General features: G+C 42.3%; 1 protein-coding gene across 13 annotated transcripts in view; it reads right to left on the reverse strand.

The window, feature by feature from the left end:
- Positions 1-18,659, reverse strand: part of CXXC5 (CXXC finger protein 5) — a 110,434-nt gene that overhangs the window by 71,227 nt on the left and 20,548 nt on the right. Inside the window, exon 1 of one of the 13 annotated variants that reach the window (XM_053247536.1) lies at positions 4,310-4,329. The exons of the other annotated variants lie outside the window; for them this stretch is intronic. The gene's annotated coding sequence lies outside the window, so the exon portion shown is untranslated. Of the gene's footprint in view, positions 1-4,309; positions 4,330-18,659 lie in introns of those variants that run through there. 13 annotated transcript variants of the gene reach the window in all.

Genomic DNA, 18,659 nt, shown 5'->3' on the forward strand with positions numbered 1-18,659 from the left:
AACAAACATGTGTAGCTGTATAATGTTGCACTGGCTGATACAGAGGAGCTTTAGGGAACGTATTTTGCTTGATTTGCACACCACGTCATTGTTGCTGAACGTGCTGTAAAAGGACAAGGCTAGCATAAGGCACAACCCCATCCTGTAATTGTAATGCACACAGAGACAAATATAAATAACAAGAGCAAAGCAAACTTTTCCTGAGGAGTTAAACTGTGAGTCTGTATTGGGAATGCTTTGCATATTTCTGGTTATCAGATTATAGCTGAAGGAAGTAAACCAGAGGGCAACCAGAACTGATACCCAGGGCCAGCCGCTGCAGTCATTCACAGAAGTCACACTAACTAGGTCAAAGGTTTCCAAAAGGAGAAAGCTGAGCAGCAAATAACAGGATGGTCCTCCTCCTTAAACAAGCCCCATCATTGCAGTTCAGCAATATTCTGTGGACATAACATGATGGATGGAGTTGGGAGACATCCCTATCAATACCGTTGGACTAAGTCAAGAAACAATGCTGACAGGCTGTAGATCCTACACTGGAATTTGCCTTGTCCTCTGCTAGTAGTGAGGTAGTTGAGAAAGCAATCGTGACTGACAGATGGGGGAAGAAAACATAAAAACAGAGAGAAGTCCACCCCTGCCCCCCAGTTCTCCCGCAAAAAGAGCAGTCCAAGGTACCAATGAAAAACCAAGAAGAACATGAAAAAGTGTGGGCCTTGACATTCTAGCATGCTCTCTTCCTATAGTGGATACAAGTCAAACAAGCAAGTCATGCACCTCAAGCTAAACACTGTTGGTGAGAACCAGGATAATGATTACCCGTTCAAGTCAACACACTGGTGATTGATGGATCTAAACCAAGTGGAGCCTTTCCACTTTGCAAACACCTCTGTATTCAAACTTCCTTTATGCCTCCTTGTTTTGTCATGATTCCATTCACACAAGCGGCCTCAGCCTGTGGAAGATACAGTGCTGTTTGGCACCCACATCATGTGAAGCCACAGGCATGATTCGTCAACCTGTGGCCGCTGCATTTTTTTTTCAACCAATGTAAGTAAGTAAAACTTTATTTTGGTCGTAGACCAGCAATTTCAACCATTGTTGATGACGTTTAGCCATGCTGTCATGGGTTGAAGCAGTCAAAAAAACCATCAATGGGCATGCGAAGCCTACATAGGTCAGGTTTGGCATTCAGTCATCACCACTTCAAAAAATCTGTGACAAATATCATCAGCCTGCCCTCACTTCCGCAGATTGGCATACAGTCCTACAACCACCTGCGTCTATGACAGCAAAGCAAAAACTGAGCATAGGCTGATGAAAAGCCAGAGCTACCACCAGCTGACAAGAGTGCTAAACAGCATCAGCCAATAAGGATTTTGTATTTTAGTATGTGTCCACCATATTTGTTCTCATTCAGCTGCCTTGTTCAGCAAACGTCCACGAGATGTTTGTTTTTGTAAAGCTCTCAGATCAGATAAGAGAGCAGGGTGGATTTGATTTAAATCAAACTGATTTAAATCACAATTTAAATCACGATTTAAATCACTAGCAGGGTGGATAAAAATTTTAAAAATCCAATTTAAATCAAAAAAATCCAATTTAAATCAAAAAAATCTGATTTTTTTGATTTAAATTGGATTTTTTTATTTTTATCCACCCTGCTAGTGATTTAAATTGTGATTTAAATTGTGATTTAAATCAGTTTGATTTAAATCAAATCCACCCTGTAAGAGAGCTCTTTCTCTCTGGAAGGAGCAGGCCATGGGCACTAATTTGCTCGATATTTTTATACAACTCACAACATTCAACACTGCTGGTGCAGCATTTGGATTTCCTGAGAACTTTTCTTTGGAGTGGAGTACACAAAGCCCAGCTGATAAGGCAATCTTCTTTGCCCCACTGCTGCTACTTCTCCATTTGCTGAAGACTATCAGCCCAACTCCTGCTCTTTCAGATAATGTGCATAGAAAAGGCCTTTTGACATGCAATATTTATTACAAAATAGATATTGTCAAGGACTATTGAGCACCTAAGTAGAAAAATAACTAGGGAATGTTTGCTGCTTCAAAAGGATCAAGGCAAAACACTAGGGAGGCAGAAAAACTGTTCCAAAAGGAAAGCAACAGCCACGATCCAGCACAGAACTAAGCACATGTAAACAAGTGTGCAACATCCAGACTAAATTAGTCATTACTAAAACCATTGACCTTAATGGGATTTACTGGGGACAAAATTGACTACATTAGTCATGACTAATTAATTTGTCTCATTGATTTCAATCATGCTTAGTCATGATGACTAACTTGTCTGAACCTAACCAATGGGTTTAAAGTAAAGTGTGCTGTCGAGTTGGTGTCAGCTGCTGGCGACCACAGAGCCCTGTGGTTGCCTTTGGTAGAATACAGGAGGGGTTTACCATTGCCATCTCCCGCACAGTATGAGATAAGCACACCTAAATTTATGATGGATTAAGGAAGACTGTGTAATCATACTACAACTGGCTGTTGGCACCAAATGCATGGAAGTATGGGTAGCTACTTTCTCATACAAATCCCTCACAGTTAACATTTGCAGAAAAATGGAATCTCAGGATGTAAACTATAATAATCTACAAGGGGGGGGAGAAAACTGGAGTTTATGCTGGATGTTCACAAACAATGTGATTAATTTTATTTTGTACACCATACAATCATATAAAGAATATCTGAATCAGATATGTGTACTCTATGAACTAGATATCAAATTCACAATACTGTAGGATCACCACACCTGAGAACAGTAGTCAAATATTTTCAAAAACTGCAATTCTTCTCCAGAACCAGATGTGCATTACAGGAAGACCGCAATATTCACAAGGGTTACCGTGGATGTGGAAACCATGAATAGTGAGTCATTGGGGCAAGGATCTCAGAAGCCTGAAAATTGCCCCCCAAATGCCTCATTTGAGCAGAAGCTGCTTACTTATGGCCTATCACCACAAGGACTAATAATGATGGGCTATGACAGGGCCAAGCTGGTGGTTACCCAAAGAATCTTAGATACAGAACGGCAGACAGACCAAAGTCTCATCCCAAGAGGAGTAGTGCTGGGAAATCAAATTCTGAACACACACCCTGCCAGATATCTTAACCAGATTACAGTGACCAAGTATTGCAGGGCGTTTACCCAAGCACTGTGCACTGCAGTCCTTGAGAGCAAATTTAACAAAGTTCCACTTGCAGAGTGCTTTTGTCCCTGTCAGGAGCTATAGAATCAACAGCACATGTTCTATTATATTGTAATTTCTATAGGGACATTCATAATAGGCATATTACTCAAAATTTGTTAAACTTTCCAGGCTGCTCTGATGATTTCTACATATGCTATCTTTTATCAGATAATGATAATAAGATTTCTTATGCATTTGCCAAGTTTTGCCTAATTACTAGCAGAATTCGTAAGACCATGTTATGTACCTGAACAATTAAGTATCACTATTTATTGAGGATAGTTGTTATATAATGAGTCCATTTCCCCCTAATATGTTTAATGTTTTGGGGAGCTTTTAGGAATTTTATGTATTTTTAGCCTACTTTCCAGTAGGCTTATGAGATCACCCAGAAGAGTGTGTGTGTGTGTGTGTGTGTGTGTGTGTGTGTGTGTGTGTGTGTGTGTGTGTGTTTGTCTGGATATTCCCCCCCCCCATCAACTTTGCAACACCTGGACCAATATGAACCAAATCTGTTACAGTTGTAGGGACACATAAGGACACCTCAACAGTGTAGTTTGTGATGATGTCATCCATCCTGATCCAAGATGGTGGACACGTAAACTTTTGAGGTGCAAGTGTGCTAACCTGTGGACAGTCTAACTAATTTGAACCAAATTTGCTACAGCTGTATGGACATATAGGAATACCCCAGTGGTATAGTTTGTGATGACGTCATCCACCCTGATCCAAGATGGTGGATGTATAAACTTCTGACGCACAACTTGAGTACTGGCTAACCTATTTGAACCAAATTTGGTACAGTTATCATGAGTGAAACACAGGGACATCTCAATGGTGTAGTTTGTAATGATGTCAACCACCCCAATCCAAGATGAGGACACATGAACATTTGAGGTGCAAGAGATATAACTTGTGGACCTCAATTTGAACTCAATATAGTCCAGTTGTAGAGATAGTGAAATGAAAGTAGGCTGCTTAGTTTTTACTAGAACTTATTTTCCATTTTCTGTATTTGTTGGTCAGCCACCAAAATAAATATTACTACTACTACTACTGCCAAAGGGCGGGTTAAAGTGGCAAAATAAAGTGATCTACCATGCTCTGCTGGCCTCCAGCAATGCCCCCATGAAGTCAGAAATCGTCCTTTTTGGGTGGGCTTTTTATGCAATTTTCATTTTTTTCTCAAGGAAATAAGCCATAAAATGGTGACTGGAAATTATCTCTGATGTCATTTCCGGCCACCCCGACCCGTGGATACATGAGTTTAACCCCATTTTGCCAGATTTTTACCACATGTACCAAGGTCGCGTATCCATTACCCGACCACTGATACGTGAATCCATAGATGCTGGATCCACAAATATCAAGGTTCACCTACATTAACATGTCATTTTACAGGACTGATAGCCAAGAGTATGTTTGTCTCCTCCTATAGACAGGGGCACCTAGGCAATTTGGGTGCCTAGACTGCCCAGTTGCGAGCCCCCCCCCCCCCGAAACCTCCTTTGGGAGGTTTCCAAATGACCACACCCACAGCACACGCCCCCAAAAACCTCTGTGCTTAAAAAAAAAAATCATTGCCGTAGCTGAGGAGTGGCTGCGGGGGGGGGAGCGGAACAGTCCTCATCCCCCTCCCCCGGTGGGGGCAGGGGCCAGAGTGACGCTGGGCCTGACCATTTGGGCCAGCATCTTTTTTCAACTGTGAGGCGCATCTGTGCAGTGAAAAGATTGTCGCACGCCCATGATGTCACGGGCTTGCAACAATCTCAACTGCACAGGTGTGCCTCGCAGTTGGAAAAAAGACACTGGCCCAAATGGACAGGCCCAGCATCGCTCCGGCCCCTGCTGCTGGGGAAGGGGGGAGAAGGACTGCTCCGCCCCCGCCCCCCCCCGGCAGCCACCCTTCAGCTGCAGTAATGATAACTTTTTTAAAGCAAGGAGGTTTGGCGGGGCAGATACAGGCTGGCTGCCAGAGGGAGGCCCCGCCCCTGGACCTTGGAAGACCAGACCTGGTCCCCAAGGTTCAGGGGTCAGAGCACATCTGCCTATAGAGCAAGGATAAGTCTAGACTTGGAAATGGAACATTTTAGCTTGATGTTCTTCAATGTGAAAATCAATTTTATGCATATGGAATCAACAACAGTTAACAGTAAAAAAAGGCCAAAAAAAAAAAACCCCTTACCATATACAGAGAAGAGCTTCCATCTAAACACACATACTGTATGGTTAATATGGTCATTATGAGTTAACATGTGTCCTTCCTATTTGGATATTCAACTACTTGTATCTAATGTTTGATTTCACTGAAGAAACTGCACTTTGAAATGGGTCAGGGGGCCAGGAGTCCATAGGAGATGCAGAAAATATTTTCTAGGGTATTTAGGACTATACTTTAACACTATTTGTCACATCTTGGAGAGCGGACATGCTTTTAAAAAATAATTTACTCTTGTTCTCAAGAATTATGATACTACAATGTTGTGAATCTGGATGTAACTATAGAGTATCTTGGAGCTGGGTCCAGACGTTTCCTGAGAAGAAAGAAACTCCCAGAATGGAAACTCACTCCTCACTCCGCCCCACAGCAGCCCCTATACCCCTCAAAAGAGGGGGGGACCACTCCTGAGAGTTGGGGGACCCTCAAGAATGAGGCAGTTTGGAGTGTGGAGGACTGCAAGAGGAGAGGGATTGATTAAAATCAAATGCAGACACTCTTCAAGAACAGAGTTTCTATTGTATTCTATCCACTATCTTTGATGTTTTGTTGCTTACAAGTTTCTCCCAGTGGGGATCCTTTAGACAGAGTGTGGGAGGGATGGGGTTGGAGGGGGGGGGAGGGAGAGAAAGGAAAAGGAGAAAATGGAATTGTTTCTGAATAAACTCTTAGTTAAATCTATATGAGATTACTTTGTGTTTGTGAGGGAAGCAGCTATAAAAGTTTCCTTCTGCTTACACAAGCTTTGGATCCAATCCCCTTTAACTTTGTATGTGCAGTATATGGAGTCATGTTTATATCATTACCACAGCATTTAGCATAGGTTCCAGAGCTAAGCTCTCACTCAGATTAATCCACCTGAATTATTTGTTATTGCCATTAGACTAAACTGCTAAAATAACTTACACCAACCTGGATGGGAGGGTTGGATGGGAGTATGAGAGGGGCCACAGACCACCCTATCCCCAAAAAAGCTCTTTTGGGCCCTATGGCTCTCTGTGTGTAGGCAGTGTGCCCATGCTAGGATGGGTAAGTACTTCACACAATACATAATTTATGGAATGTATTACCACAGGGTGCAGTGGTGGCCACTGGCATAGATGAATTTAAAATGAGGCTACAAAGTGGAGAAGAGGCTGATCAACAGCTATTAGCCATGGCAGCTAAATGGAACTTCCACATTCAGAAGCAGCCTACCTCTGAATGCCAAATTCTGAGAGGCAAATACCAGCGGAGGGCTGGTGCCACCTTCATGCCCTTCTTACAGGTTTCCCAAAAACATCTGGCTGTCTACAGTTGTAAACAGGATAATGGAGTAGATGGACCTTTGGTCTGATCTAACAGGACTCTTATTAGAATCTGAGCCAGATTCTACATTACCCAGGCACCAAACTGAAAGCCTATGTAATTTCTGGATAATATGGTAATCCAAGTTAATGCTCAGCCACCTAATGGCACAGCAGGGAAATGCTTAACTAACAAGCAGAAGTTTGCCAGTTCAAATCCCTACTGGTACTATACTGGGCAGCAGCAATATCGGAAGATGCTGAAAGACACCGTCTCATACTGTGAGGGAGGAGGCAATGATAAACTCCTCCTGTATTCTACCAAAAGAAAACCACAGGGCTCTGTGGGCGCCAGGAGTTGAAATCGACTTGTCGGCATACTTTATCTTTACCTTTAAGTTAATACTCTACTTAAAATACATTTTCTTTTCCTGCCATCTGCATACGATGGATAATGTGTAAGTTATCGTATGTATAACTGATGATCAGTTGTTGGTCACACTCTAACATACAGTACTTGTCAGATTTATTTTATATCTCACTGTTGTATCTTGGTTGCCTCATGAGAGCTTTCAAGAGCTTTCGGGCAGGAGAAGCCTACGCTGGCTGCATTCTTGCCTCATGGTCATGTGAAAGTCCTGCTGAGCATTCAACTGAACTGCTATCAGACAACTCAAGGTCAAATTAACTACTTGTTTATTGACCTCAGAGTTATGAAATTTAGCCTCAGACCCTTCCCTGGACTGGTGAAAGTTTCTTTAAAAACCATTCCTGATTACATCAAGTGGTGTTAAAAGCCAGAAGGGTTGGAGAGGGCAGAAGAGAAAACTTGGGGTGGGGGGCGACAATGTGTCCCCATTTTTTTCTGATACAGAAATATTTGAAATTGGGGGTGGCAGGATGGGAAAAACGCTTGTGAAATAATTTCCTGTTGACATAAGTGAAAATATTAATTACATCACAAGGACATCTATCTAGTAACACGAGTTTCTTCCTTCCATTTCTGCATGTTAATGTTGAGGTTCTATAAGGAATTTCTAAGCCCAGAAAATACAACTTTCTTTGGAATGCTGATGGATTTTATTTTCACCTTTAGGTATGTTTCCTATTTGCTAACTTATAAAAAGATATGTTCTTTTTTACCTTATAAATACACCAAGCAATACCATTGAATGTGCTAGCTGCTCTATAAGTTATAAATAATGGACACAATCTACTCAAACTTAATCACTTTGAAGTCCAATTGATTTCAATGTGAGAGTTAAGCACATGCTTAATATTCTCCCATTGAAATAAATGAGAATTAAGTGTGATTAACTTTGACTGAATTGTGCCCTATGCATTTCATGTTCTTAAAGCAGAATGATACATTCTCATGATACTACATAAATTTAAAATGTTCCCCAATTTCCCATTTTTTCATAGATAGAAAAAAATTCCTTGTTACATCAAAAAAAAAAATTTCCTGTTACATCAAAATTTCTAGAAATGTTACATCTCTAGATATATCCAAGGCATTTATCTGAGCACCTTGCTGCATAAAGACATATGTAATTGTGCAAATAAAGTAAAGTAAAGCCCCAAGTAGCAATACATAAGCCAAGGCAGACAGCACAAACAACACCACTCTCAAGTCCTGCCAAAGAATTGAAAAATCTGAAAATTTAAAATGGTCCATATTTTTCAAGAAGAACTTAACTTAATGACCTTAAAAGCATTTATGCAAATCATCTAGTTCCATAATTTATTCTGAGAGCAATATTAGGAGATTTTGGATATAAACTTGGAGGAGAGGATTAGTGATTCCCTGCCTATATCTGTCTCTGGCCATTTTCAGAGATCCCAAATGAGTGAGGTGATATCTTTGACAACATATGCAAGTTTTCAAGTTACATAGAATTCTTAATTAGACTGAATAAGCCATCAGTTTTCAGCTGCTTAGAAAACCCAGTTATTGCATATCATTTAAAGCAGATAGCCAACTATTCACAAAATGTAAAACGCATCATCAAGCTGCTGTACAGCACAACAGCACTCAGACCCTTAAAAAGGCCTAAGGAACCACGTTTTTATTCTTATTCTATAACTGAAATTAATTACATGGGAGTTTGCAGATACAGAAAGAATGCTTACAAGCATAGGAGGCAGAACAGTGAGAATGGCCACAGGGCCATTCTACAACATTGCCAAAAGGAAACTTCAGCTCAATGGCAGAGCATGTGCTTTGCATGCAGAAGGTCCCAGGTCCAATCCCTGGCCTCTCCAAGCAGGAATGATAAAGATCCCTTTCTGGAATTTAGGCAATGCTGAGCTATAACACAGACTCTTGCTCCCACATCCCAGTGTTCTGGCCAATGGATGTAAAGACAATTAGATAAATGATAAGTACTATGAGGCAGTTAGTCCCACTGTGGGAGTCCCACTCTGAATACATGTGTGCACACACACAGCCTTGATACTGCCGCTCAGAACAAAACTCATTCCACACATAGATGGAAAAAATTAGAAAGAATACTGATCTGTACATCAGAGACTATTTATTTCAACCACGTAATTTCTACTGGGACACTGTATTGTGTATATATCACATATTGAGATTGGCCTAGGTAAGGTGGTGGTGGTTTGAGGAGGGAATTGCTATTCTGAGCAGTTACAGCGAGGGATAGGAAGTGTTTTGTGGTGGAAGTCTTCTGTTGGTCAAACAGCACATGGCATGTTTTTTGTTCTTTGGATTCATAATCTCTTCAAACATGGAAAAGGGATAGCTCGAGATATGAAGAAGAGATGGAAAGCAAAGCTGAATATACCAGGATGGGGGTGTGGAGATTCAGGCACAGCAACAAATCATTATAGCAGTTGACTCTATTAACGTGGGCCTATCAACTATTCCAAACATTTCCATGAAATACAGGTGCTTTCTTTTAGTTTTGTTTGCCCCACCACAGACTTCTGGCCTCAAAATCTCTTTATTTGCATAACAACTGTTTGCATGCATGGCAGAAAAAGACCCATTTCCCCCCAAGTATGGGCAAAGGGAGGAGTAGAAGAGAATTCCCCTCACTTGCAAAAGACCACTGCTGTGTTTGTGAATGAAGTTCCATCCTCAAAGTGAAAGAGTCTTTTTTTAAAAAAATGTGTCTGACACACCAAGGCCAAAATACCTGGGGCAAGAGTGGGTGTGTGGAAGAATTCACTGTTGATGTGTAAATGACATGTCCGAAACATAATATAAACTTTTCAGAAGCTTCCTTAATCCATTGTTTTTTTGTTCAAGACTTAAAGCTCAAGATGAAAAGCTGAAAAGCCACAGATACAGTAAGTCGATCTTCTCTTCCAGCCTCAAAAAAAAAAAAAAAAAAAAAGAAAGAAAGAAAGAAAGAAAGAAAGAAAAGAAAAGAAAAGAAAAGAAAGAAATCTATTTTTCATTACTATACATCATCAGTAGAAAAACTAGGGGTTCATTGGAATCTAAATGAAACAGGGTGTGTTCCCAACCAGCAACAATAACTCAACAAACAAAATGGGAGGGGGGGTGTTACCAAAGTAATCAATCAACATGCACAATGTATAGCTAATGTAAAAACTGCATAGTGATGTACTGATGTATCTAATGTAAACTCTATCAAAATTTAGAATCCTGAACAAAAATGCATATATTAAATGGTAAAACAAAAAAAAATGTACACAATAATACAATTTACAAAACAAGGAAAGTTGAAAATAAAGGAGTAAGAATTGAATCACTCAAAAACAGGACACCTAGAAGTCAAGAAGTCTGGCCAAATGTGGTTCAGTCTTCACCACTTCTTCCACAGAGGCATAATAGTCTGTCTCCACAAACTTCTCAACTCAAAATACCAAAAACGTCAAGTCTTCTGCTGACAAAATTCAATATTATTAAACAAAATATAACCAAATTCGTATCAAATTTAGCATATATGCAAGTGGAGAATTGCCACAGTAGTCTATAACAAACACTTTGAACTTCAGAAGAGGAAATTTCAGAAATAAGGAATTTGGTGAAAAGAAAGCTGAAAGTGAAAATCAGGAGGGTCAATAGCCCTGCTATAATGGCTTATGAATAGGTATGGGGTATCAGGTTTGATATTAGAAATAAGTTGGGGGCCCATGAAATGGGGGGGGGGGACAAACAATTGGAAATTCCGGCCTCATTATGTAATAGTTCTGAGTCTGGTGAGTTTTGAGGCTAGGTGAATATCTTCCTGTTCACCTAACCCCTGACTTTAGCAGTCAAGCTGTATAGCACCGAGATCTGAGATCCCTATAGCACTGAGATCTGGGGCTGAGTAGAGGTTAGTAGAGGTACCCATTGCAGTATACACTAGGGATGTGACCGAAACGCAGTTCAAAGCACAGTTCAGAAGTGGCACGGAGAAGCTTTAAGGAAGAGGAGAGCCGGTCCTTACCTGCTCTCTGCCACCCTATGCAGCCTCCTCAGCCCAAGAAGCTCTGCATGGTGCCAGCACACACATGGACCTTACCTAGTCCTCTGCTGCCCCACCACTTTTCCAGGAGCAGTGCTTGCTGTTCAAAAGGCTGTGCATGGCTGCAGTGCTGCTTCCAATGCTGGGAGCCGCCACATGCAGCTTCCTGCTAGGATGGTGCTCGGCCCAAGAAGCCCTGGGCGGCACCAGCACTGAGAGCATCGCTGCAGCCACGTGTGCCTTTTGAACAGTGAGCGCCATGCCCAGAAAAGCAATGGGTGGCAGAGGAGCAGGTACAGTCCTGCTTACCTGCTTTTTAAAGGAACCCAGCTCCTCCCCACCGAACCGGTTCAAATGCTAGCACCCAATCCAGTTTAGAACTTCCCTGAGGCACCAAACCAGTTTGGGCACATCCCTACCAGTGGCTGTTGCTGGTGTCTACCTTGTGTTTCTTTTTAGACAATTAGCCCTTGGGGGGACAGGAAACCATCTTCTCATTATTATTTTTCTCTGTAAACTGCTTTGAGAACTTTTTTTTTGCTGAAAAGCAGCATATAAATTAATAGTAGTAATAGTAATTGTTTGTGCCATGAGCTGTGCCTTCCTCAAGCCCAAATCCCCCTCCCTATGTTGTGTGGTAGAGTTTGAGTGAATTGCAGGATGGATAAAAAATAGTGGTTTTCTTTAAATTGGATGATTTTGTTAAATCGGATGTTTTAATTTAAATTGGATGTTGTCTTTTAAATGTAAATAAAATACAAATGTCCAGTTTTCATGTAAAACTAGCATGTCTAAAATTAAAACTCATCACAAACATGCTACACCAACACATAGAGATTCCTAAAAATTAATTAATGACTACCACGTACATTGAGTTACCTACCAATCAAACATGGGCATTCATTTCAGTTTCATCTCGTGAAACCTGTCTGCCTAGCAACCACCCTGCTCTTGCTTTTGGAAATTTCTGGGCTTTCAGTTTCTGTTTCTAAGCATATTCCCTTGTGCAAAGATACAGGCTGAATAGCAGGGTGGTTGTTTTGTGATGGGGTTAGGTCAAAGCAGAGAAGTTAAGACAGAGACACAATATTTAAAAGGAGGTGAAGTCAGGGGCATAACTAGGGCAGAGGGGGTCGTGTTCGCCCCTCTCCCCAGCAGCCTCTCGGAGTGAGGGAGATAATGAAGAAAATCGGGAGGCGTAGAGCTGGGGGCCCTCAGGAGCCAGGTTCTTTGAACTCATCTGCTCACTTACAGCTACACCTCTGGGTGAAGTAGAAAACAGTGCGGGGGGAGGGGAGGCATTATTAAGTACACAGATTCCTAGATTACCCCACATTTTGTCACCAAAACAAATGTCATCGTGCAGGAGCTGCCTTGTCTGGAAATAGATTGCAGAAATGCCTTCCTTGGTAAAAAAAAAAGGGGAAATGCATCAAGTGTAAGGAGTGCAATAGGAGATGCAGGGCAGCCTGTCACAGGTCATGAGCAAAGGTATCCATTACATAAAAACCCAGGTGTTATTCACTATTTTCTAAATTAGTAAAAATCAAATTATCTTTTAAAATTATACAAAGTATACCCTCCTAGATGTTGTAAATTGTCTATTGAGTTGTATATTAACATATTTTAGTGATCAGATTTGAACCATTGTTTAAGAACTATGTGAAGTATCAGTGGGAAATGGATTTAAATCAATTATTTAAATTTAAATTGAGGGTTTTTTCCCTGGTGATTTAAATCACCCAGATTTAAATCAACCCATGCTAATAAACTGAGTATGAGGTCCTGATACAAAAGGCAGGAAGAGAGGGAGCCTGTCGGATCTACCCAGGACGACATTCCACAACTGAGGAGCCTATATAGTCAATGATAACAGGACTGAGAGCACAGCCTCTGAAGCCACAGAAGAGCTCAGGAAGCTTCATATGGGCAAAAGCAATCCTGCAGGCATCTTGGTCCCAGACTATTTAGGGCAGGCCTGCTCAACTTCGGCCCTCCTACAGATGTTGGCCTACATCTCCCATAATCCCTGGCTATTGGCCCCTGTGGCTGGGGCTTATGGGAGTTGTAGTCCAAAAACAGCTGGGGGGCCTAAGTTGAGCAGGCCTGATTTAGGGTCTTAAATGTCAAATACCAGCATTTGAAATTGGGCTTGGAAATAAACAGGCAACCAGTGCGACCAATACAGAATCAATATAGTATGCGCTGATCATCCTCTACTAACATTCTGTAAGCCACATTCTGCACCTGTCGCAGCTTCCAAACCATCTTTAAAGGCATCCCTATTATATATTTTTATTTTTATTTTATTTTACATTTTATATCCCACTCTTCCTCCAAGGAGCCCAGAGTGGTGTACTACATTCTTGGGTTTCTCCTCATAACAACCCTGTGAAGTAGGTTAGGCTGAGAGAGAAGTGAGTGGCCCAGAGTCACCCAGCTAGTCTCATGGCTGAATGGGGATTTGAACTCGGGTCTCCCTGGTCCTAGTCCAGCACTCTAACCACTACACCACGCTGGCTCTATATAGCTTGGTCCTGAAAGAAAAAGTTACAGCAGGCTTCTTTCTACATAACCTCTGGCACAGAAAGCTCCCCTACCTAACCAACTTTTAATTAGCTAGGATGTGGTTTTTCTTCTTTTGTTATAACTTTTGACTGGATGTTATGCTATTTTTGGTTTTTCCATTTGTATCTCAAAGCTAGCTCTCAACACAAGCAGTGTGGAGACCCTGAATGGGGTTTGTGGGGAGAGCGGGCTTGATCCACTCTCCCTGCACACAAGCAGGAAGCCCTCCCTGGGAGGCCAGATCACCTGCCTGAACAATTACCAGCTCCGTCAGGGAGGCAGCAGGGTACAGGGACCTCCTGGCCCCCAGAAGTCCAAGAATTACCCGTGCAAATGCGTGGGGAGCCCCCGATGCCGGGAGGCTTGTTGTAGCCTCCCGGTCAGTGGGCTACTTGTGAGTCATTCCAGCATGGAACCATGCTGCAGTGACACACAAGCAATTAACCTGCTTTTCGAGTGCTCCTGCGCCCGAAACCTGGGTTAAACAGCAGGCTACCCAAGAGGGTTTGCCGCCGTGTGGCCACTGGAAGCCAGCCATGCGGCTCCCAGTGGTTCTCACGCACAGTGGGAACTGGGCTGGGCTCCCTTAGCTCAGTTCCTACGGCACGTGAGAATAGTCTCAATGGATTTTTAAATCCCATCTAGATTAGAGATTTCTTGCCTGAGCCCAGGGTGTCTAAAGGAGTGCCTAGAGAAGGCCCTGTTCTGGGTGCCTCCATGGTTGGAGGCGAGGACAGTAGCTGTACGATCAAGGATTCACTGGTAGTAGCTCTCTGTCACTGGAATTCTCTTCTCAGGAAGTCAGTCAGGGATTGGAATGCCTGACTGCCTCCCAAGGCATGTGAAGACCTTCCTGCCTAAGAGGTTCTTGGGAATCTGAAGACAGTTACACTGGCAAGTATAGGCATTATTCTCCACTTGCTGTTTGAACACCTTCTCAACCCATGCACCTACTTCAAAATGGGGAGAGAATAGACTAAAATGCAAGCAACCATGGATATTGAGATAATAGGATGGAATTTGGTGTACATGTTCAAGAAAACCCCCGCAACAATTCATGTGCAATCCTGAACTCAACTCCCACTCGCACTTTCAATAGGAGGACCAGAAAAGATATAAAACAGATTGTGATGTGGTGATCTCTGTTGAGGTAATTAACACAGTCCAATGATCCTTGGTGTATGTGTATTTGGGGAAAGAGGGAGAGGGAATGAATGGCATAACTCTCAGTTTGAACACCAGTAGAACTTCCATAGCTAATCAATTGTGGAAGCAGAGAGAAGAAGGAATGGATGCAAAATACATTATATTGTGACCTCTTAAGTAGGGCCTCTGAAAATGTTGTGCCAATATGAATACTATCAGCTGTTTTTGTTGTAAGCTTAGTTTGGTTGATAGATAGACAGACAGACAGATAGACCTAGGATAGGGCTTGCAAAAAAACAACAACAACACAACACCAACCCATAAATTTTTAAATCTTTCTCCTCCTACAAATCCACCTGCCTGCATACACCTATATTATTTATTTGGTTATCTCAAAGACTGAAAGAAAAGATGTTATCAACTCTCCACCTTCATGTAAGGCTCCCTTCCAGTGGCCTGGAATCATTTTTTACTTGGAAACTTGCTGCTTACAGCTTGAAATACACACACATTTCAACTCACAGTGATCCCAAAGTCACCCCTACATTCTGCATCTTGCTTCCTGAGCTTATAGCACGGGCATAAATTGGACCTAACAGTAAACACACAGCTGCCATCCAAAACGACAACTGTACATCTAGTTCCCCTCCACAATGTCTAATTAAATATACCTTGTGCTGTTACATTACAGGGGCTTTTTCCCAGATCCGCTCCCACACGTCACATTATTGGCTGATGATATCAGGGAAATGCAGGATGTCATGATGCAAGGTCACATCAGAGCTAGTCCCACCAAAAGACAATTTTGTATTTCTCTAGAACAGGGGTTCAATACATGTTTTTTAAACAAGTGCTGCTGATTGACACAGCGGGGGCAGGACTTCTTCTCCCTTCACCCCACTGTACACAGCTACAATGGGGCTTAAGTAATGAATGAGGCATAAGCAGTCTTACTGAAATTTTGGTGTGAGTTTTGGTGGAACACATTTACTTGTTCTATTAATTTCAATGGGAGTCCTCGGTGCTAATTTTCTGAAGCCTGTTGGGCTGAGGGGATGGTTATACTGAGCTTCAGCACATAGCCAGCCAAACAGGAGCAGAAGAGCAGGATCTTCACCCTGCTCATCTGAGAATGTCACCGAAGATGTGTCAGCTTCACACTGGCGGAACAAACTGGGGAACAAATAATGTGGCTGCAGCGTGGGGAGGTGGGAGGGCTCTGAGTACCCCCTGGGAGCCCTTCAAGTAGCCCTAGGGATACTAGTACACCACCCCGCCAACCCCTGCTCAAGAAAAATCATAACATTAGTGCTGCCATTAACTCCACATCAGTATAATATAGCTACAAGCCTACAACTGTTGTAATGCTGCTATGTTAGCATAGCTGTTAGTCAGCACTTATGTACTGAAATAGCAAATCTTAGCAAAGCATTTGAACTTCTACACGGACACAAAAATTGTGCAGCGAAACATCTGAAAGTCATGAGAAGAGAGATTCATTCAGCTCAGAAAGACATTTAATTCCTACCCATGTGACGCAAGATTGTACTTTTAAGAAACTACTGTAAAGATAAAATAAAATAAAAGATTGCCCGAAATACCCAACTGTCTGAGCCACTTTTCAAGAGTTAAGTCAGTCCAAACACCTCTGAAGTTGAGAGAGAGAGAGAAAGAGAGAGAAATCCTTCAGCATTATATTCTAGTTGAGCAATGGAGCATGAGTAACTAATGGAGGCTTTTCGTGGTCTGGTGAGTTTAAGCTATGAGCTGAAAGTTTAACTATTAATGCACTTAGGATGTGTACAAACGTACATCAAAAGAGCAGTCCCACATTTCTTCCTCCTGTGGGGTGAGGCTGGCTTACTCTCACCAAGACACAGAGACATATCAGCAATTTCAGCATTAACTCAGTACTCTCTTCCTCCTCACCATGCTTCAGGCAGGCTCTGTTTTAAAGTGCATATACAATCAAAAGTTTTTTTCATCCGTTTTTTTAAAAAGTGAAGTTAATTGTTAAGAGATTGTAAAACTGCTCCGGAGTTGGGGGAGAAGGGATGCAATTCTAACATCACAGCCATCACCCAATCAGCTCTGTGCACAACTGCCTTCTGTTGCAAACCCAAAGAATCCATTTCCCATGAGCTCAATCCTGGAGCAGGGCAGTTACATCTGACCAGAATGCACTTCCACAGAGGAGCAAGCACTGCCTTTATGCACATTTGCATGCACTGTCAATCACAGAGTTGCTTTTACACCCAAGGTTTGCGAAAACAAACTGGGCATTAGCAAAGGAGGAGGAGGGGAAGCTGGCAGATAAAGACTGGAGCAGGTCCGCACAGCTGCCAAGGAACAAAGCAGATCAACTGACCACACCAGCCTCATGAGGAGGTGGCTGGCGTATACCCTGGGGATTGGGAGGTAGGAGGGGGCTGGCTCCAGCTTACTCGTTGTAAGCCTGGATGTGGCGATTAAAGCATGTGATGAAGTGGCAGCCAGACAAAGCGTGGAAACCTACTACTGACAGGAAATTCAGATTCTTCTCAGCACAGAAGGCTTTGAATAGTGGTGGCTGGAGAATGCTGAAGGGAATCCATGCTTGAGGCCAAGAAGGCAGAGCAAAAATACAGGGCAATCCTAAAGTGCCAAGTGTGACTGTCAAGAAGGAGAGCACAGGTCCTCCTAAACAAAGCCATTTCAAGATACAAAGGAATTTCAGTTTTCCAACATCAGAGTCCTAAAGGATCCAAGCAGTTTGCACTGAGGTAAGTAAGGTTGTCTGAGGTCACTGATTTTCTCTGCAAAGAAAAACAAAATCTTCACCAAAACCTGAGTGATGTGCTCCCAAGTTATACAATTATACTAAATTTGCAGGAACATACTTCACTGGCACACTGAGCTAGAGCCCTCCTGAATCTGATGTCTATGTGTGTGTATTTTGTTTGTTTTTCACAAAGAGAAGGTAGAAGGGTAAGATGGGACAGGATTGATAATGAGTGAAAGATAAACATGGGAGCTTTTCCTGAAATGGGAGACATCCAGAAGAATTAACAGCACACGAGCAAGAGCTCACACAGGAAGACACTTTGGTGTAACATTTTCACTGTGAAAGCTCCTATCATTGAACCAAGAACTTTTTCTTTTAATTCTCCCAAGTATAAAAAGCAGTTTGTCAGTTCTGTTCTGAGAATTTCTTCTACAAAACTAAAAAGGGGGAAAGCGGATGTGCATGGACACAGAGATCACGGGCATCTTCCAGACACAACTTCATAATAATGGGGTTTAGAAACAAGCACTGTAAAATAAAAAAGGAGCTGATCCCAAAACTACATATTGAGGGGCAACAATAGGATTTGCAATTCTGTATTTGCCTCCCACAAATGAGAGCAGGGAGGGGGTATTTGCAGGGAAGAAACAGTGATGGTGCTTAACCCTTCCTCTGCCATCACTTTTCCTCTGCAACTCTCCCTACCCCTCAGTCATCTTCCCCCCAGAAAACAGATAGGGAGAGGAGTTAGAGAGGAAAAGCCAGGGAGCAAGGGCTAACCAGCTCTTCTATGGTCTGCCGCAGTCTTCCCTGTAAATGGCCGCACCCCATTATTTTGCATGTTAAAAACAAAGATGGGACCAGGAAGCCTATGTTTTGTGCCAAACATCTAGTTCTGCCTGTGATTAACAGAAATGTGAACACCACACCAAATGCCCGATTACATATAAAATGTCACACTCAGAAATGAAATAAGAAGACTTGTCAGACCCTCACTCACAATCCCTTCCAAGCTGGCCTG

Source organism: Hemicordylus capensis, chromosome 4 (genome assembly GCF_027244095.1).
Source record: "Hemicordylus capensis ecotype Gifberg chromosome 4, rHemCap1.1.pri, whole genome shotgun sequence".
Classification (NCBI taxonomy): Eukaryota; Metazoa; Chordata; class Lepidosauria; order Squamata; family Cordylidae; genus Hemicordylus; species Hemicordylus capensis.